Here is a 21,508-nt window from a genome sequence, read left to right as displayed (position 1 = left end):
AATAAAGATGAATAGAAATGATGTTGGATGGGAGAATATTCTTGAGGACTTCCTGGTCAGAGCAATCTAAGGGCGAGCTGTATTCCAGTTTGTTATTTTGGAGTGAGATGGGGAAGTTATGAGACATACATATGTTCTATGGAATTATCAGAAAGGCTAATTTTATTAAAATTTAAAGGAACATGAAGAGGCAATAATTGCCTCAATAAATACTTTGTGTACATGTATGTATTCAAGCTCAGCAGGCATTAAGGTAGCTGTGTGTGTTTGTATGTTGTGTGTGGTTATATCCCTGTACACAAGTAGACAGCTGGATAAAATATTTTTGGACACAAGGAAAATGGCTACAACCCTGCATTGCACTTTACATTTTGGAGTGTCTGAACAATTCAAACTCTTGTATGTGAAAAGGCTGCTAGTACCATACTCAGGTGCACTGGAGGTGAAATAACTGCTCTGTCCCCAGACTGGGCAGCTTTTTTAAGCTACAGGTGTCTCCTACCCTTGCCTGTTAATCTGCAAGGTCCTCAGGACAGCCTTTAATTTCCATTTGACTGAGACACAGACATAGTTTCTTATTCCCATTGTTGCTCCTTTTTTGTTGTTGTTGTTGCTCTGATAGTTAAACAAAGTGCAGAGCTTTCTTTTCTGCCTGTTCTGTGGGCAGTGGAGGAAGAATGGATCAGTATCACCTACTAATATTGCAGTGATAAGTACATTTTACAAGAATGCATACATATATATTTGTACATTTTAGCAACTAATATACTTTAATGCCTTGTGATCATCCCAGGTTTTACAGTGCAGTTGTTCTTAGAGACTTAGTGCTGCAATTATTTTTTCATATACATATTGCATCCTCTTGGAAACCCTACCCTCTCTTTTACACTACACTATCTGTTTTCCCCTATGCCTCATGTTCATGCACCCTTTTCTCACAGTCTCTTCAGGTCCATCCCATCAACCCTCTTCAAACACTCTCAGAATACTTTCCCCCCAGCACTCCAGCATGTCTTCTGCTTCCCCCATTCATTTATTGCTTACTACTGCAGCGGCTGTCTATGGAAATCAGGAGGGGGCCCCTTTCCTGAGTCAAGCTGAATTTCCTCACTGCAAGCAGTGGAAGTGGCAGCTACCATCATTAGGGGGGTCAGCCCACCTTTCCCTGGGAAAGCCCTCTAGAGAGGACAGCCAGCCCTGCTGAGACAGGCTTGGCACTGCCCCAGAGGAAATAAGGGACAGTGACCACTCTTCTGGAAAGGGGGACACAACCTGGACTCTGAAACTAAATACTTCCTTTCAGCCTTTTAAAACAAAAGCTCGGGTGAGAAGTCTGGTAAAGGAAGCTTCAGGAATGTGAAAAGGGTCTTTCCCCAATGTTTGTATGTGTTTAGAGCAGCTCAGCCTGTTTGCCTTGATAACTGGCAGCTAGTTGAAATCACTATGCATCGTGATTTTTGTATCATTAGAAACTGTGCTTTGTGAGTTTCCTTCTTTTATTTTCTATTTTGATGACATTTAGGACTTTGTGTTATCCTTCCATCATTAAATGTTAATTGACAGTGTATTAGCTGACTAAACATTCATATAGAAATAAACCTAAATTTGTCTATATATGGCAGTTTTTAATTAAACACTCATTTATTCCAAGGCTAAATTGTCATGTTTGGTTAGAGCTCTGCCACAGAAACACTGGTCTGCCCGAAGTGTGAGTAAAATATATAGTGTCTGGAAAAAATCAAGATACTCTGTCTATTACCATTCAGGACTGAAACAGAGCTTTTCATCTTACCTGGATAATTTCAGGTTTTGCTTTTCCATGGCTGCTGAAGAAAAGATACGCCTCTAATACTTTACTGATAGGAAAGTAAAAGTGGTTTCTGCAGCCAGGTTCATACCATTGACCTGAAACCTACCAGGCAATATTCCTTACCTTTGGACCTTGAGCCTCTGAGCTATTGAATTGGTAGCATGGGCTCTGCCATCACTTTGGACTTGTTAGCACCACCAGCCGGTAGCACCCCAAGCAATTCCTAGCCATGTTTCAGGGCATTTGAGGGGCACAGATCATTTCTGGGGTGCTGTCTGCATACAGCTCTCCTATTTTAGAAAGTAAGTGAGTTTAAGTATCATTTCAGGTAATACAGGACCCTTTGTGCTAGTTGGTGTCATCACCAGAGCATGGTCTGCCCAAACTGCTTGTGCAGAGGATGCCAGTGCTGGTACCTGAGCTGACTCCAAATTTGTGCTGTTGCTGGCAGCAGTGGGAGCTGCCAGGTGCTCAGGGCTGCTGTCATCAGGCCAGGCATGCACGACTGTATTTAAGAAGCTGAGATTTGTAAAGTAATGATTTATGTGTATCTGGTTCCATAAAGATATGTAGAGAAGGATACAGAAGGCAGTTTTGAAATCAGCAGTCTAAAGCAGATACGGAGCAGTGATTTGTGAAACACTATCGAGTTGCACGCTGAGAAGAGGAAATCACCTCCCTAGCTCAGTTGCCCTGGTGTGTTAATCTGACAACTGTGGTAGTCAGCACTGACTGCAGTGGGTCTCTGTTTGTAGTGCAATGGATAAAACAGCAGCTGTTTTGATTTGTACTATCATGTACAGAGTGATTTGCCAAGATAATCTTTAAGAGGATGCAGAACCCAATTCAATAAGATGTGATGATTGTACCTCCTTTACGGTCCTTTGAAAATCCTTTCAGATACTATTTACTTTAGTACATAAATGCAAGAAAAATCTTTATAGTCAAAGGTAGTCTGCTTTCTTTTTAAAGCTGCCCTATTAACATCACAGGAGAAAACATGATAAACTTGAAATTGTACTATTCCTTCATGATGTGCATGTTTGTTCAGTAATCCATGATGTGCACCTACTATGTTTCAAATGACAGGATTTATTCCTAAAGAGGCATGACTATGTGAAATTGTGTAACAGGTAATAATTTTTTTTCAGATATATCACCCCATTTTCCTGATAGTATGTTGACAATAAGCTCTGTCATGGTTTTGGTTGTTTTTTTCTGTTTTTTTTTTTTGTTGTTTTTTTTTTAATTCAGCATTTTAATGAAAGCCTTTTTCTTTCCAAAATACTTATCCTATGAATCAGGTGAAAGTTCCAGTCAAATTATCTGCATTTAATTTTATATCAGTGTTATTTAATCTGCCATAACTTCTTCAGGCATTATTTTTCCATTTTTTTTTTTAAATTGGCAACAGATTTTAGATATCCCTTTATATATATATGACAGAGTAAAAGACAATTTCAATTTAACATACTTTCAGAGAACTTGTTACATTAGTGACCTTTGTATTGCATAAGGAAATATTTTTTGAAGATTTTATTTAAAAAAATTACTAATTTATACCTAATTGATTAAAAATGGATTTCTAGAAGATAGAGAGGATTTTTAATAGAAAGTAGCTCTTTTATCTTCCTTTAATTATTTCAGTGTCAGAAAATTACATATTAAACAGTAAATATAATTACGAATCTGATTCCTTGAATTTATGAGATTCACCTGAATCTGATATTTTCTATTACATGTCAGGGTGTTTTATAAAAGTCCTGGCATTATCATTAGTTATGAAAACTGAATATTCTTCTTTTCTTACCTACTGGTGGATCATTTTCTATGTCACAAAATTTCAGCAGAAACAACCTTCTTTCAAAATTCCTTTCATCCTCCCATCATTATTACTTTTTATTTTTTAATTCATAACACTAAGTCAACTGATCCTAGAAAAGAGGAGGAAAAACCTATGCACTTCTTGTTTGTTTACTCCTAGTTTTTTGGTGGGTTTTTGGGGTTTTTTGATTTTTTTAAGATATTATGAACATCAGCATCACATTAGCTGAATTAAGAAACCGACTTTTAAGCCAAACTTCATGAGCGTAAATTTAATATTCCTGATGCTCCTAAACCCTAATTAAATGATAAAAAACCATTCAAAGGCTTTAATTTTCTAAGAGAAATCCAACTGGAATAGATCTTTAAGTGACAGAGGAAAGATTAAAAGAGAGCTTTTTAAAAGTTAACTGCTAAAATGAAAGTTATGCAGAGAAATTTTTAAACCTCTTCAGAGCTCTCTTGCTTTTTTCTCTCTGAAAGAAATATGGTTTGTCTATATACCTGAAATAAATATAATTAAACAGCTATTCCTAAATCATTTTGTGCTAGTGGAAGACAGAGAAATACCAGGCAGAAAGCAAATATCTAAACCCATTTGTTGATTTGAATTACAAGGAAAAGGGAGTAGGATTTAATTTTGTTCTGGCTGTTCTAGTGGGACATTCTCTTCCCCATTACAATTAATTTGGCTAATAATCAGGCTAAACTAATTTTTCTCACCCACAATTACAGGTGAAACAGAAAAGGATACTACAGTCTTGCAAAATGAGAGCAGCTTTTGTTTCTTGATTATGTGTTATAAACACACATCACCCGAATAAAAATGAATTACATGGTAAAGGATTTTTGCAGGATGTATTTGGACTGAATGCTTTACTCATGAATGAATTATGCAGGTCATTCCAAATATGTGCTGACAATATGTCTGCATGACAAGAGCACTGATACTGCCAACATCAGGCTTTCAAAAATCTTGAGTTGGGTCACAAAATACTAAAGTGGATTAAAACTCAAAAAGTTTACCCAAGGAAAAAAAAGGCTTAAAGTTTTATTTGATTGTCTTTTGGTTTGTGGACTGTCCTTAAATTTTTCTCTACAGCTGAATGGTCAGGAAATGTACCATATTTAAATGAAAACAGAAATTATCTTTTAATCATATGATTGCAGGATGGTTTTAAGGAACAAAATCCCCAAACACTTCCATCTTTATAAAAATAGTAATAAAAATGTAAGAGATGGAAATGATGCAATATAAATGTTAGGGATTTCCAAGTGAATATGCTGCACCTTGCAGGTTTCAACGATTTTAGTAAGATAATTGAATTCCTTTCTCCACTTAATTAGTGAACTTCTATTTCATTAATTCAGGTAAATTCAGTGGGATCCAAGGCTATTGCTAGAAGTGGTACAAACAAACTTAACCATGTCACAATATTAAAAGATCTAGCTCAGATTTATCACCTTGGTTGTGATGATCAAATAGATTTTTACATTGGTGGCACCTGTGTGTGCATTCCCTCTGCGTGGGTCTATGGGAGAAGTGTTGATGGATTGCAATCACCTGCATGTCAGGGAAGAAAATCATTGCTGATGGTGAGAAATTACTCTGGAAGGTTCAAGTTGAACACATCCAATGACCAAGAAGGTTGGATCATGTGGTGTGACTGCAGTGTGGCTGGTGGTTCACCCTTTTCTGATCAGTCCTGGTTAGAGAAGTGCTTAGCACAACCTCAGACAGGTCAAAAGGATTGCAAAGACAGCACATGCCACATATCTGAGGTCTGACCTGCAGAGTGGACTCATGGCAGGTGGCATCTTGGTCACTACTTTCACAACTATGGCATCCCCATACAAAGGGCAGCCTGAATAACTTACCACACCTCTGTGCCAACACTCTCCTGTTCCATGCAACTACAGGTCGTTCTGCCCACTCTATCCAGTACTGAAGGTGTTTCTCACTGACTACTTGGACACAGGGAACAGAACATCCCCTCATTAAGGAAAGGTATGCATTTTACAGGAGGCAGCTTTACATTAAAAAAAAAAAAAAAAGGAAGAAAAAAAGAAAGAGTAAATCTCATCCCCTGAATGTTGTTAACCAGGATGTGGAACTGATGTCTGCAGAGGTGACATGGCAGGGTAAAGACACTCACAACTTATGAGGGCAGATGTCAGTTCCAAGTGACATGTTTTCCATAACCTACTGCCTCTCTTTGTTTATCCATCAAATACAATCTATATAGCAACTGCTCATGTATTTAGTCTTGGATAGAGCACAGAAATGCAAGTCAGACCTCAAATTTAGTTTGTCATTTACCCTCTCAAAAGGAGATGTGATTTATGTTTATAATAAAGTATTTGAAATGTCATTTAATAGGAAAACAAATGGCAGTTGGATTCCCATGAGCAGAGGAGATTGCAAAACTTTGAATTAAGTGGTTTTTATCTTATCACACTTTAAGTTACGTATTTTTATTCTAATTGTAAAAATTATCTGCCTTGACATATCTTTTCCATTATTTTTGTTAAAGGGTATTCATCAGCGGTGTTAATGATGACACAAAATTTTAATATATGCATTAAACATTTAAGTTTTAATATGTTAACATGACACAGGATGTGAATAATAACAATGTTTTATATATGAAGTGAAAACATATTTTATGTTGGAAATAGTTAGAATGCCTGGCAAGTGACTTATATCCATAACAATTTCATTTAAATATTGCTTTTGCACCCCATCTATCTTAGATGCAATTTTATAGTCCTTTTTAAAAATTCATTTCTGCATGACCTCTTTGAGGCTGCAACTTAGTGCCTCTAGCCTACATATTCAATTGCACTTGTACTTGTTCCCATTCAATTACCTTTCAAAGTGGAGAAAGCAGCAAGTGCCCAGACCTGAACTGCATGTACCATTCTGGGACTTTTCAGGAATTACAACTTCTCTGCAGTTGCACAGTAATAAGGGTAAAAGGCAAGAGAAAATCCATCAAATTGCTCAAATATGACAGTCTACCGGATTTGATTTAGCTCTTCATAATTTGGGACCTCTTGGAACAGCCAGGTAGTTCCTAATAAAAGATTATGTTCCCTTGAATATCAGAAGATTATGATGCATATATACAACAGCTTTCCTTTTATTTCCTCATATCATACTTTCTGATGTGTGGCTTTACAGTGAGTGTCCCAACAGCATTAGGAAAGGGATATCTTTGAAAGGATTCATCTTAAAAAGAAAAGAAATATTTTGGTGTTTCAATGTGCCTAAATGGGAAAGTAATTTACAAATATCTCTGCAGAATTTCCATCCTCTACTGGCCTATTATCATACGATCAAATCGTGCTGACAGAATGAAAACTCTGCTCTCTGACTTTACACACAGCATAAATTCAAGCCAGTTTCCATTCAGGACAGCATATATGTTTAACAGACCCTAAAGTTCATATTTTTAATCTGTTAGGGCTGTGATGTATGTTTAAAAATAATTTAAAGAATCAGAAAGCAGGCATTCTGGAGCTGCATGCAGGCTCCCCTGCACAATGCCCATTCTTATCATCTGGGTGAGAATTTACAACTCATCTCTGAGTGCTTTTCCCACAGACTGTAGCAGACAGTGCTGTCCAGCAGCAGGCTGTCTCCACCCCACCACCTCCAGCAGATGTGAGGTGTCAAGGAAACAGAGCAGGAACAATAACAGGGAAGGACAGCAGATAACTGCATATCCCACCTGGAAAAACTCTTCCTGCAAAAAAGTGAAGATTTCTTTTCTCTGCATGAAATTCCAGTTGAATGTGGTGGTGTGATACAATAAGAAATGGGGAAATACAAAAAAATCATCCTTTCAGAAATGTAGCTTAAAAGCTAGTCCAAATATGCAAATATTGACATGCAGATGATATATATTTTTATCTGTAGAAACATAAGCTATAATTTGCTTCTCTGTTTATTTGTGTCTGGTATGTAATGTCAAGCATTTAAAATATTTATGGTCATGTTGGTTCCAGTCCAGTCCTTTGATCTTTATTTTAAATGAAATTCCTTGTTAATGAAGTACAGTAAATGGATTTTAAAAGATTTTTTTATTCTTCTACATATTATATCTGTATAGGTATTTTTTAAGAGCAGAAACAGATGGGTCAACATTTGTTTTGATGAAAAAGTTGATTCTACTTATTATTTACTTTTTAAAAAAATTTATTCTCATTTTTAAAAATTACATGAATAATTTCACAAGGACCAGAAGAATTGTTCCACCTCTACACACAATTCACCTACAGAGGCTCAGCCACTGATGGAAAATTGCAAAATTGAACTACTACTTTTTTCCTGTGGTGAATAATTTATGCTTGGGAATGGTTTCATCACTGAGCACTCTTCAAGTCATTAAACTGAACTGAAGAAAATGGGGTGAAGTCATCACCAAGAAGGTCAATTTATGGAAATACTGTTATCTCTTTCACAGTATTATTAATACCTACTGACACCTTCATGTTCAGTGGGGTAAAGCCAATCATTAGTCTATAAGTAAGGTCTCAAATACATGCTCACAATGAGAACGTCATTATTATAAAAGTGATCTGAGTGCAGCAGGTATGAGAAGGAAAAGGCACAGAGAAAGAGGGGAGAGTCAGCTCTTGATCTGAAAAAGTCATTGACACAAAGCCTAATTTGTACCAGGTTGCTGAATTTCTGGACAAGGATCTGCAGGGTGCTGGCGTTACCAGCTGCCTATTGGTATTTCCAAGGTAGATCACTTCAATATCTGAAGAACAGCCACTCTGTAATTTTAGGAAGAATGAATTTGGCAGAGTGTTAAAAGGAAAGGCTATTTGACTCCCTGTGATATGTGTGTAATTGTAATGTTTACAATACATTTCCTACTAATTTCTATTTAACGCACATTGTCACATGGAAAAAGTTTTCCTACTGTTTTCAAACCAAAAGGCTTGCATGTAGATTAGACATGTTAATCTTTGCAAACCTGTGACTTAAGGCTACTTTCTTAGCCAGGGTTTTGGCAACAACAATCACAAAGAGTGCAAATTGAAGAATTTTCCTAACTAGAAAGTGCTATTCTACTGCATGAGTTTAAGAGGATACAAAACTTCAGTGACGAGGTTATACACAGACCCTTTAGAAATACCTCTGAAAATTTTACATGCAAAAAAATTAATTTGATAGCCTTACACCTGTGTATCAGAATATTTAAAATAAGCATACAATTGATGGACACGTAGTAGTGCAGCTATTTAATTAGGTATTGCCTGAGCCCATGCTACTGACTTTGACTTGCAATTTTTGCAAATCTGATAACAATCTAAGTGTACTTTTCCATGAAGAAACATAACAAATCTCCATCCTGAACAACATAGAATCTCCTCTTGTAATTGATACAAATCATGCCTTTTATTTCAAAGGGAGATGAACTATTCCTGCATTTTCTAAGAAGGGTAAAAAGAGTTTGTCCAGGTTTTGTTTGTTTGTTTGTTGTTTGTTTGTTTGTTTGTTTAATGGAGCATTCCAAACTGGAATGCAAATCCCAAAGGAGCTGAAATTGCCATGATCATTATAAATTGGTGAATGCATTGAACCTTTTCTATGAATGTGAGTTACTTAAAAAACAACTAAGAATTTAGGGTAATTTAACAGTATTATTTTCTAGGTGATTTAGCAGTAGCATTACAGAACGTTACTAGAATTAAAACTCAGCTAGTCAGTCTCCCTGCTTTGAGAGAAGGTCAAATATTCTCAAACCATCTGATCTTTGTCTAATCTGTTCACAGAAGTCTTCAGTTATGAAGTTAAAGAGGTTCCCTAGGCAGACCCTTCCAGCCTTTAACAGCCTTTGCATCTGGAAAGTTTTTCTTTAAAATCTAATTTAGTCTAACCTTTTTCTCCCTTTTGAAAAATTAAGCCAGTGATTTCTACATTGAGTGAACATGGAGACTTACAAGACCGTGCTCATTATGGCATCTTTTACATATTAGGAGAGAATTACTGAATTGCTCCTCAGTCTTCTCTTTTCAAGACTAAGCAAACCCAATTCTTCCACCTTTCTGTCATGTTTTTAAACTTTTTAGTAGTGTTTCTGTTCTTGCCTACACTCTAGCTAGCCTGCATCTTTTCTTAAAATGCCATGCTCAAAATCAGACTATATTTTAGCTGAAGCCCTCTTACTGCTGCATGGACAGAGCAAAGACATCCACCTGTTGCTTATGAAATGCCATTTAACACACTGGCCTTTTTTACTCAACATAAGGTTCAAACATATTAAGATTACTTAATTCCTCATTACTGCCAGATATTTTTCTGCTAAGTCATTTTATATTTACATCTTGGTTTTCTTTCATTCAAAGCACAGCTTTCCTTTGAATTTCATATTATTGGTTTTGGAGTATTTCAGTAACATTTTTAGGATCTCTCTGAGTAGTAATCTTGTCCTCCCAAGGGCTTGGGATCCCTCCTAGAAAGATGCCATCTGCCAATTTTATATATACTCCTTAATTCGTTGTCCAAGTCAGTAATGTGACTGTTCAATAGATTGGACCCAACACAAATTTGGTGTGTGAGTCTTATAGCGAGCTGCTAAAAATGACAAAGTGTAGAGTTTATTTTGATTGGAAACCTCCACCCACTTCATTTGTTCATAATGACCAATCTTCCTCAACATATGAAGGTTTTCATCCTTTCTCTTTACAAATATCAGCATCTATAAGTAGCTGTGTCAGAAACACCTTTCACAAATTGCACATAGAAACAGTAGTGCCGTTGCTTTTTCTCTTTAGTTTTTCTTCAGTCCCTTCCTGGAGAAAAATGCTAACTACATAAATTCTTTGTCATGTTCTCTTTACCCTGATTTATGACACACCTTTGCAGAGAGACTTGGAAATAACTTTTGGGTTTACCACTGAAATTATAGCTCATGATCCATAATTTCCTACAGCATTTCAATATGAACTGGTAAAACTGTCACTAGTAGAATTTCTGTATATTGTAAAAAATGTTCTTTTCTTACATATAGCATACAGTAATTTAAAAAAAAAAACCGGGAGCATAGATGTATGCATGACACTTGCTTTGCACTTGGGATTTTCATTCAGAGAAATGCATAAGATTGCTGAATCATAAAGTAGATTAATTCGGAGGGCCACTGCTTACTAATTTGCCCCACTAATTTACCCATATTGCCACCAGTAAAATTGTACAGGAATAATGCACTTAATTTGCTTAGGTGTTTTTGTAAATATTACTGACTGGCTGTCTCTCTGGGTGCTCAAATGCCTTTTCATATCTACCCCCTAATAAATAATGAAATGTAGATGTTGCCCTCAGCTTACCAGTTTTGCTTTAGCATTGCCTGCATCCTGACTGTCAACTGGATTTAACATATTTGCATAATTATGTTTCATTCATTCATTCTCTACTGAATTTTTTTAAACAAGAAAGGGAAAGCCAAACCAAACAAGGAAGCAGGGAACAGCCTATCTGCAAGGGGTATTTAAATGCATCCTGCTAGGCATGTTTGAGCAGATCCTATTTATGCATTTATTTTGGGGAAACAAAAAAAAGTAAAACATTTAAGGTAATTAAAATAATTCTGAATTCAATTTTAAATCCTGTTGGCATTATTTAATATTCTATGAGAACTGTCATGCAAAGGAAAAAAAAGAGAGGGAAAATAATCTTTTCCCAGTACAATGAAGTAGTCCTACTGCAACTGAAATAAGTAACAAGACTTCTGGGTTTTTTGGGGAAGAGCAGCAGGTAACTTCAAGCTTTTGCCTGATTTTTAGAAAAATCCACAGCAGTTCAGAGACTGAGAATCCTTTTCAACTGCCAAACTGATGGTGACCAAGGGTGTATATAATAAAAACTTTTCTTTTGCTGACTTGGGGATCAGACAGTAGGATCAAATCTTGATACTTTCTGCAGGAACAGAATTACTTCCATCAGTGCAAACTGGGTGATTCCAATGCACAATCAAGCAAGGGTTTGGTATAACTTTGCAGAGACATACTCTGGCAACACTTGAGAAAAAAAGAGTGTAGCTTTGCACAGATATGGGAGAAAAATTACAGAGGTTTAATCTAGCTGTGAGAGAAAAAACATTCCCTTTTCAGTGGATCCAGAAGAAAAGAATAGAAGGGAGAAGAAAAAATTAAAAGGGAAGGGGGAAAAACTGTGAAAAAAGTAAGATTGTTTTTCTTACATGATCTTCAGGTCTAAAGCTGGCTAATTTATTATTAATTCCCAAGCCATAGAACCAATAGTTATAACAGAAGTGTAGAAAATAGGCTGCATCTCAAGATCCTTTGTTTCAGAACACCTGGTCTGTCCTCCCACCTTTCTCATGGGAACAACTCTATCTGCATGAAGGCATCTTCTCAATGCATTCTTTAAAATCTTGACTGACGTGAAATCCAACAGCTTCTCTTGGCAACGTGTCCTAGTGTTTCATTACTTGTATCGCAAGAAATTGTTCCTGAAGTCTAAACCAAACTCTTGTACTTGAAATAACTTTTCCCTTCATCCTCAGCTGACAAGAAAAGTTGTTTCTCACTCCTTTGTTAAGTAGCCAGACTGCTACCATGTTTCCCCTGCTCAGTTTACTTTAGCAGTTGCTTTTAACCACCACCACCAGGATTCCAGTCTTTCCTAACATCCCATATGCTTTGGGTTTCTTGCAAGTCTCCTTGCTTCCTCCTGGCCTCTCTCCAGCTGATCTGAAAATTTCCTTACCTGTGAGGCTTCAGTAGGTTCCCATATCCTGTGGCATCTAAATGGAAAAGGAAAGATATGGCCTATCACACACCTTCTATTTAAACCTGAAAATTTTGAGTGATTTCTTTAAAAGTGACAATTTCTGTCCTCAGGGGGAGGTGACATGCAGTGTTTCATTGACATAAGGAGTGCTTTTCTTTGACTACTTGTTTGCTGTCATTGTTTAACTAAAAATTTTAATGAGTATTGAAGAAGTTGGTTCAAAATCCAGCTACTCACCACTCTCCATTTTAAAAGGAGCAATACATTAATATTGTTGTATGCTCCAAATAAACCAGTAAGAAATAATGCTGAATATGAAACTGAGATGAAATCCCTTCAGAGAAATTCATATTTGGTGCTTTAGAATTTCTAGGACTGTCACATCTCATTTTGAACTGTTTCCAACACTAAGTATTAAAGCAAATTTATTTCCTGAAACATGAGTGGGGGAAAAATGGTTCTGTGGGATTTCATGGGCATTGTGTCTTTGTTAATCAACATGAAAAACATTACATTTAGAAGTAAGAAATTAGAAATTAATTAATGCATACTTTTTTTTAATTGTCACTCTTGGAAGCTCATTATGTTTATGAAAGTCAAGCAGTTCTTTCTGGCTCACACACATCACTATCCATTACCCAGAGCAAGCTGAGGGGTAGAATAGGTGCAGGATAGGTTCAAATGAGGTTCAACACACACACGGGAGGTAAAGAACCTCCTGCTATAAATTAGCTAATAATGTCCTTGACAACACAGAGAGCTAAATGAATGTTTCATGTCTAACAAACAGCTGTATTTGCACTCCTGCAGATAGTCAGTGAGCACTCAGCCACAATGAAGAGATTGAAAGAGGCTGATAGCTCTTCACCGTAAGACTAAGTCAGAGCACATTAACGTAACACACAGTCATACATGTGCCCCAAAAATGTGGGACACATGTGCCAACCATCCAGCCATGCTGATCTTTGGTCCTCTGTCACCTTGCACAGAGTGGATTACTGCTGACAAGTTGTAAGTCCAGATTGGCTGGATTCAGCGACGGGACCTGATCCTTTATGATGCTGAATTCTGCTCCAAGTGACACAGACTGCTGACTGCAAGTCAGCACTTCATGGAAAATGCTCAGGAAATTGCAGAAATAAGTCCAGGGGCTGCAGCTCCCTGAGAGGAAACAGGGAAAGCAAGAAGTGATTCAGAACGATCCCCAACTCTCTGTTCTGATTTTCTCTAGTTGCTTCTGTCATCAAAAAACACAACCAAAAGGATGCAAAAATTGTAATTAATGGCCAAGCTATGTGTGGGCCTCCTCCTGTGGTTCTAGGCATGAGGCTGTTGTGGCAAGTTTAAGAAGATGGCCTTTTTTGGGGTTGTTTTTTGTTTTCTCTTTGTACAAACTGGACTCGTGCTCTGCAGGCTCCAGAGTTCTATTGTTCATTTTATTAGCCTTTCCCAAGAAATGTAGTTTTAACCATTGAAGAGAAAGAGGCAAATAGTTCAATTTCTTTAAAGAAGCCAACTGCATTATGATTATGAAAAAAAAAATGAGGTCTGAAAATCTTTTGTTGTTTGACTCTTCTGTTTTATTGGCTAGGTCTACAGCTCTTAAGCTCATATTCTGTAGGCAAGCATGCACCCACACCACACAGCTGACTGTGCACAAAACTCTTGGAGATATTGTGCACAGTCGGCAAAATAGTTTATTTTGATCAGCTTGGCTTCTGGAACTCACTTTTTTATGCATGCAGAACAGTTAAGAGTCTCCAGGGCAAGACTGGAGTCTCAGTTGCTTTTTATCTGGATGTGGGAAGAGACACAATGCCAGGCTCTTGGGCTTGAGCCCAGTTGTCCTGAAAGACCAAAGTTTAAGCTCAGGAATTCAAATGTGAAGCAACCAGAATCTTTCACATGTGGATGAAAGGTGTGTGAAGATTTTTTGGACATTCAAGAACAGAATAAGTTGTCCATTTAGACAGCACATATTTTTTTTTTAATATAAAAGTAAAGTAGCTATCCTTTCTCTTCCAGCCTACTGATAAGCTCATCTTTCTGATGGTATTTCATGTTTTCATTGCATTTTGTCATCTGGAGGCAATTTGCCTGGCTTTCCTCATGTCCAGGTAAGGTAAACAAAGGCACTTAAAGTTGTAAAAATCTGGGAATGAATGAGCAGGCAGCATTAGCAATTTTGGCTGGGATTACTTTATTTTTCTTGTGAATCAGCGACATTGGATAATAAGAGTAGAAAAAGAGAAGGGAAAAGAACTTATTTTCCATGATTGGCTGAGTTCACAAAACAAAGGATATATTTTCTAAGTGATACCGATGTGGATGGGATAAAAAAATATACAGTTTAGATCCAGAGAAGTTAATAATGAAAAGTATTGCCATAGGTCATTTGTCCAGCTTGTTTGAATGGAATTATTTTTTGCAAATTATCTAGTCTTGTGCACTAAATCCTAGTCTGGGGACAACCTGACTCTCCATGACTGTGCAAAGAAGTACTACAAGTGCTAAACTGGACTTTCTTAAACTCCTGAGGCTCCTGAGGCCTTTAATGATGACTATTTAGGACACAAAACAGATGCTGACAATTGCCAGAAGAGCAATGATCAATGTTGCCATTTTGCTTGGTAAAACCAACCAGGGTGAATTAGAGATGGGGACTGGCCACTTATACAGGAAAAAATGAAATATTATTACATAAATCTCTAGCAATGCTCGATATGAGCTGCTGTATATGGCCATATACTTCAAAAGCATGTTGCAGGATTAAAAAGCATTTAAAGAAAGAGGATCATTATGAATGAGTCTCAGGTAATTCAAACATCTAATGAGGAAATAAACTTTCTCCTTTAAAATTAAACTAGGGAACATAATGTATATTCATAAAAAGGTTGAGAGGAGTTAAATTGTCTCACTAGTGCAAGGGGAAGCAAGTCCCTGGTTGAACTGCAAGATAAAAAATTGCACCTCAGATTGAAACATGCCTAGGCAATGAGGCCCAGAAGACATGGAATTTAAAGAGGAAATTTTCCTGAACAGTAATAAGAATATGCAAAACTGTTTCAATTTTCTTCTGAAAGAAAGATTAAACCACACAAAGCTGGGTGTGAACATTCATTTCTTCTAATTTACAGACCAAGATAAGAATTAATTCCATGCCAGGGTTACAGTGAGCAGGTGCTACAGTAGTTGAGCCATGGGGCTGGTCTGATGTTGTCTTGCATTTCATCCATTTCCAAAAAAGCACTGGCACTGAGGACAGAGATTTAGCCTTGCATCAGAATTTGGTTGCCAGCACCAAGGAATGGAAGGGAACTGGCTGGCATCAGTGTTGGAGACTGGTGAGGCCACTGAACATTCGGCATCGGCACCAGTTCAGGGAATCACAAACATCAGGACCCTTCAGAGAATCAGCCAGGTTTTGTTTTTGGCAAAAACTAGAGAGTCTAATGGCCCTTGAAGCTGAGGCTCCGATTCTGGAAAGACCTGTACAATGTGGCAGCCTCTGATGGCATGAACATAATGATTTCCAGAGTCCTGGATGCAGCCATTTCCATGTGTTCCTGCATTCACATGCCCACACATAATAGTTTGTTCCTGAATGCTACAGCTCTTAACAAAGCCCAATTTAATATTAAAGCATGATGTTGAAGCTGCCCAACTCCTCTGAAGAGGCAACCATTGAAAGGCTGCAGTTATTTCAATGCTAATGGAGCATAAGGATTGAAGTACAAACCATTGTTTTGGGTATGGTTACGTACAAACACATAGTGAGATGTCATGTCTTAAAACTCAAAGCTTTTGTTTAAGTAGAACAGACAAACTAGGATAGGAGGAAAATTTGATGCAGGGACCACAATTGCATACTGGGGCAGTGGCTGAGCCAAAAATACACCTGTCTCAACATTCAGTCCAATCCCCCTGCTCTGGGCTGCATACCAACTATTCATAGCAAGTCCAATTTTAGCCAGAAAAAGGCTGTGAAGGGATTCGTGTGTATGTGTGTGTTTTAGTAGAATATTACTACAAACAGCATTTACAAAGATAAAACATATAAACATATTTTGTGCTACTGTAGTTGCTTTTTTTCAGGGTCAGAAAAAAAGAACTCCCCATGCTGATTGCTAAAAAGGAGGGCATGTGCCCCCTAATACCTTTAAATCTTATTTCTTGTGAAAGGGAGCTCTTACTATTTTTGTTTCTAATCTAGGCCAAGTTCTGAAATCCTTGTAAAAACCAAGGGCTTAATAATGAAACAAAAAATAACTGGTAGCTTTATTTTTATATCAAAAGGAGATAAGGATTAAAAATACTAACAGGTCTAACTGAGTATATTCCAGTTTGCTTCCCCATGGAAAAAGAGAGTTTGTAAAGATTAGGAACCAGACTGCATTGCTTGGCACATAAAGACCTATGACCTTGACCATGGTCATGGCATTCTGGCACAGCTCCAGCTGTCCTCAGAGGGTGCCTGGCATCAGCAGAACATGCAGAATAGGATTGGTCATTGACACAATTTAACCAGTCACTTCTTATTAGCAATTGTTTTCCATTAGAATCATATAAAAATATTCAGAAATGCTTTCATCACTATGTCTTGAACTTACATGCTATCTATACATCTATTTCACCCTCCCCCCTTCCCCCCCCCCCAGGTTATTTCATCCATTGCTACCATTTCTACACTAAAGAAGGAACTCCAACTACGCTCTAATTTTTGTAGGTATCTTTTTTTTTTAATTTTACTTTTTCTTTTTTTCTTTTTTCTTTTTTTTCCCCCCCAGAAGTAGGCTTTCAGTTCTGCATGAAAACTTGCTAAGATACAGAGTATTTGACCGAAATGAGCTTTTTGCCTTTTGAAAATTATTGGTCATTCTCATGGAGATGTCATGTGGAGTGTCCCTTACATACAGGAATTTTGGTTGCTCATGCTTTCTGGAAAAGCAGAAATTCACTCAGGTATCTCACAGTTCCCTGTTATCCCACAGCCTGTGGGCTCCCAGCATCCATATCAGTAATGACTATCCTCCCATGGTTTTCCTTATATCCTGAAGTTAAAATATTCCCCTTCCTTAAGCTGGTTGCTAATTCTTGTAGAAGCAGATGTGGTTCCCATTTAAATGCAGAGCTCTGTGCAATAATGTATCATAGGTGATATTAATATGTGGCAACTTCAAGATCCTTCAGTCCCACTGTAAATTAATGCAGTCCTGAGACTGCAGGATTGATTCAAGCTGTAGAACATAAAAAATCTGTACCTCCATCTCCAAGATGATAAAGGCTGGTTTTGGGGAGGGAAAAGGTGGAAGATGAAGAGAAGACAGAAAGAAGATGGGAAGAATCCTAGGGTTTATCCACTCAGAATGATCCATGAATGGCAAGCAAGCTTGAAGGATGATAGATGCCAAATATCATTTAAGACCTACCTTTACTTACTCTGACAAAACCTTATTGCATTCAAAATCCTTGCAGGACTCTATAAACTCCAGAAATTAAATAATTCTAGTAGGAAATTGTAAAGAAAGCATATTTACTGACAAAATTGCTTCTAATGTGTGTATATATATGTGTGTGTGTGTATCTATATCTATATATCTATATCTATCTATATCTATATCTATATCTACATATATCATATATATCTATATATATCTATATCATCTCTCTCTCTCTCTTTATATATATATATCTAGTGGTTAGAATCTTTATTTATGGTGATCAATTGCCATTTTTGGCCTTGTGACCATATTGAATTATTTCATCTTGGAAAGCCTCGTCCTTGAACGATACCTTGTGCCAATACACAGATACAGAGATATATAAACACATGTTTTATTGCTAAATTTCAATGTATGATTGAAGGTGGTAATTTAATAAAATATATTAATAACATGTTAACTTTCACTGCATCCCTAATATTTATTCCCCATCACTAAAAGGTGTGAGATGGATGGTAAAATGGATTTTCAAATTTACTATTTCTCCTCAATAGTGTACCTTTGGAACAGAGCTAGGCAGAAGAAAATGAAGACCTTTTATAATGGTCAGGAGTCCCTGGCCCATTTGAGAGAAATCCATGCAGACCACAGACATACTTTCCAGCACATAACATTGCTGAGTCTTTCCATCTTTCCTAAACTTGAACTTGTTTGTGTATTTAGTTTGCCACAGTTTAACTGCTGTTACTTGCATCCTTAATGTTGGTAACTATTTCTGAGTACCTTCAACTCCTCTGTCTTCCAAAAGATGCCACATATATCAGCCAATAATGAAACACTTGCTGGTCTCTTGCCTGTGTATGTCCCTCATCTTCTGTGTTCATGCATCAGTCCTACTCTGTGTCAGCAGAATAGGCCAGAAATGAATATTTTCATTTATATCTCCTGTTTCTTACCGCTGATATTTTATTACTCTCCACAGAGCCACTGCAGAGCCTCCACTGATGCTGCACTTTCATTCCTTGTGGTTGTGATAACATTATGGTAGAGCATGTGCCAAAGAAAATGCAAAACATTTTGCCTCTAGTTGGGTCTGGAAGATCCTCTCCTTAGAGCTGAGCTCCCTGCAGTGAAGTGATGCCAAGCCCCTCTGCCCTACCAGCTGTGTTTGTACCTGAAAACTGTTATGATCATCAATGGAAAATAAAGTGAGAGTCCAATCCAGTCCAGAAGGAAGGCTTTACACCACAGGGTCTCCAAGAGTGATTGAAATTACTGCTTATGTATATGACCAACTCCAGAAAGAAAGCTTTTTTCTGTTTTTTTTTGGCAAGTTCTTTTATATTTACATGCAAAAGAACATCTGGGCCTAAAAGCTTTGACCCAGCACCAGAAGAGACTGTTGATGCAACACACTTTAGATTTTAGATATGCTCCTGCTCAGACTCCTCAGAAAAATGCAGTCATTTTTCTCCTGTTGCCATCAGGACGATTAGTCTGGCATTTTGGAACCTTCTCAAGTGCTCTTGGAAGAGAGGGATGGTTGAAGCAATCCTCCACTGGGTGGCTTGAGGGGAGAGTTTGTGGATACTAGGACACTAGAAGGTGGAGGCGGTAAACCTCTGAAGAATGGGTTTTCAAGCTTTGCTCATCCAAAAGCTGTTTTCACCACCACCATTTCCTCTGAGTCCTAAAATGTTCCTGACAAGGCCATGATTCCAAATAGTTTCGCACACCCTCTTTCATTTATTCTGATGATGGAAAGGAAAAGACAAGTAGTCTTATTTCTGAAATGGACTTTTAATACGGTTAGAAGATGTAGAGCAATCAGAGCAAATGCAGGCCTTCTGTGATGTTGGATTAATTTTGGCAGATTAAGATTTCCAGTAGAAACAGAAAAAAATCTGACCATCTGTATTCACTCTGGTTTCCCTGATCAATGGCTTCTTCTAATTAAGTTTTACATAGAATGTTACACAATGCATATATTTATGATGCAATAAACTACAAGATGGGAGACACAAAGAAGTTAATGAAATCAGTCTCCAATGTTTAATTATTCCTTTCATATCCAGAGACAGTGCATTAGGGTGATAATGTTGAAAGAATCAGAACTATGTACATTTTCATATATGTATGTTTTTATAAAGTTTGGTGATGGTCAACTTTTAAATTGCAAGTTTTTTAGATTTGGAGGAAGGTTAGTTTGAGCCTAGCCTAGTTCTCATATCAGACCAAAGTCAGGTGTGGCTCAGATTCATCCAAACTACTGGAGACTTCAAAACTTGAAGACTTGAGACTTCAAGTTTTGGTCCATCCATTGCATAAACAACCTAACACTTGTTCCTGAAGTGGCATTTGGAAAAGATCCTAATATTCAGTGGAAAACACTTAAGTCTAAACATCCATGAAATTTGGAAAAGCATGATATAACTTTAAACAGACACACTTTCCTGCTATTTATCACCTCATTGTTCACTAGCAGTACTTTCTCAAATGTGCAGTGCATTTTCTATGAACATAATTAAATAAATACTTATGAAGATGATTAGAAAACACACACAATGTTTGACTTGTTTATATACCTACTTAATGAGACTAGCTAGTAGGCTGCTTTAAAAAACAACACACGAACAACTACTTGTTCAAGAGACTGTAATATATATAAGGAAACCCTCTTATATTAGGGGTGACTCATCTCATTTCCAGCTTCCCCACAGAAGGGATGACTTTGTCTCCTGGTAAAGGCAATGGCAAAACCTCCACTAGGATGACTACAATTTACATAAAGTCACAAATGTTGAGTAAGGCTCTTTGATCTCTTGTTGCAAATTTCAGCCAAAGCTGCCAGGCTTGTCTGTGGGATTCTAAAATCTTTTATGTTCATCTTCTCTTCATTTTGCTTTGATTTATGGAAACTTAAATAAACCAGTGAGAACTTCAAGTTTCTAGTTAAAATATGTGTCTCATGACATGTGAATGCTTTCTCCTGAAAATGCATTGATTATTTTTTTTTCAGTATTATCAACAGGTCTGCAGACTTGGCTAAAATTCAGGGAATGTAACAAAAACTTCATCAGGGCACCAACTGTCACGTACACTGAGACAACATTTGGGACAAATGAGCAAAGGATCCTTAACCTGACCTCTATCTCTGCTGCTCATGCTCATATGTTGTAATGCCTCACCTTAGTCTGGGAAAGCCAAAGGAATATTTTTCTTGGAATAGGAAAGAGTTTACCTAAAACCTGAACAGACTTTAGAGGAGCTCCTTGAAGGAAAGTTACTTGTTGCTGGCAGCATTTCTGCCCAACACTGAGCAGCTAAACCAGCCAAGTGGTCTTCATGGGCTCCTTCTGTAGTCAGAGGGCCAGTGGAAGAGAGTGACTCTTCCCCACAGAAGGGCAGAAGGAAAACTTTGGCATTAGCAGATTATTGCATATCACGATCATACTACCATATAGCACAGTATTAGCACACTTGCACTGGTAGCATATTAGAATTATATCAACATATCATTAGCACAGCCTCTTTTTCATCCCTCTGCTGACTACAGAGGGTTCCAGGAGCAACTTGACCCTTATGCCTTGTGAAATGCCCACATTTGGGGTGTAGGAACAACCAAGTGGAGTATGTGCTAAAAACTGCGTCCTGGCACTTGGA

At 37.4% G+C, this 21,508-nt stretch overlaps 1 long non-coding RNA gene across 1 annotated transcript in view; it reads right to left on the bottom strand.

Moving 5' to 3' along the window:
• Window positions 1–21,508, bottom strand: part of LOC139670831 (uncharacterized) — a 112,829-nt gene that overhangs the window by 67,675 nt on the left and 23,646 nt on the right. The window contains exon 2 of the long non-coding RNA XR_011697581.1: window positions 12,381–12,417. This is a non-coding gene — a long non-coding RNA (uncharacterized lncRNA). The remainder of the gene's footprint in view (window positions 1–12,380; window positions 12,418–21,508) is intronic.

Source organism: Pithys albifrons, chromosome 4, assembly GCF_047495875.1.
Source record: "Pithys albifrons albifrons isolate INPA30051 chromosome 4, PitAlb_v1, whole genome shotgun sequence".
Taxonomy (NCBI): domain Eukaryota; kingdom Metazoa; phylum Chordata; class Aves; order Passeriformes; family Thamnophilidae; genus Pithys; species Pithys albifrons.
Note: the sequence above shows the minus strand (reverse complement) of the source record. Positions and strands in the feature narration are given on the sequence as shown.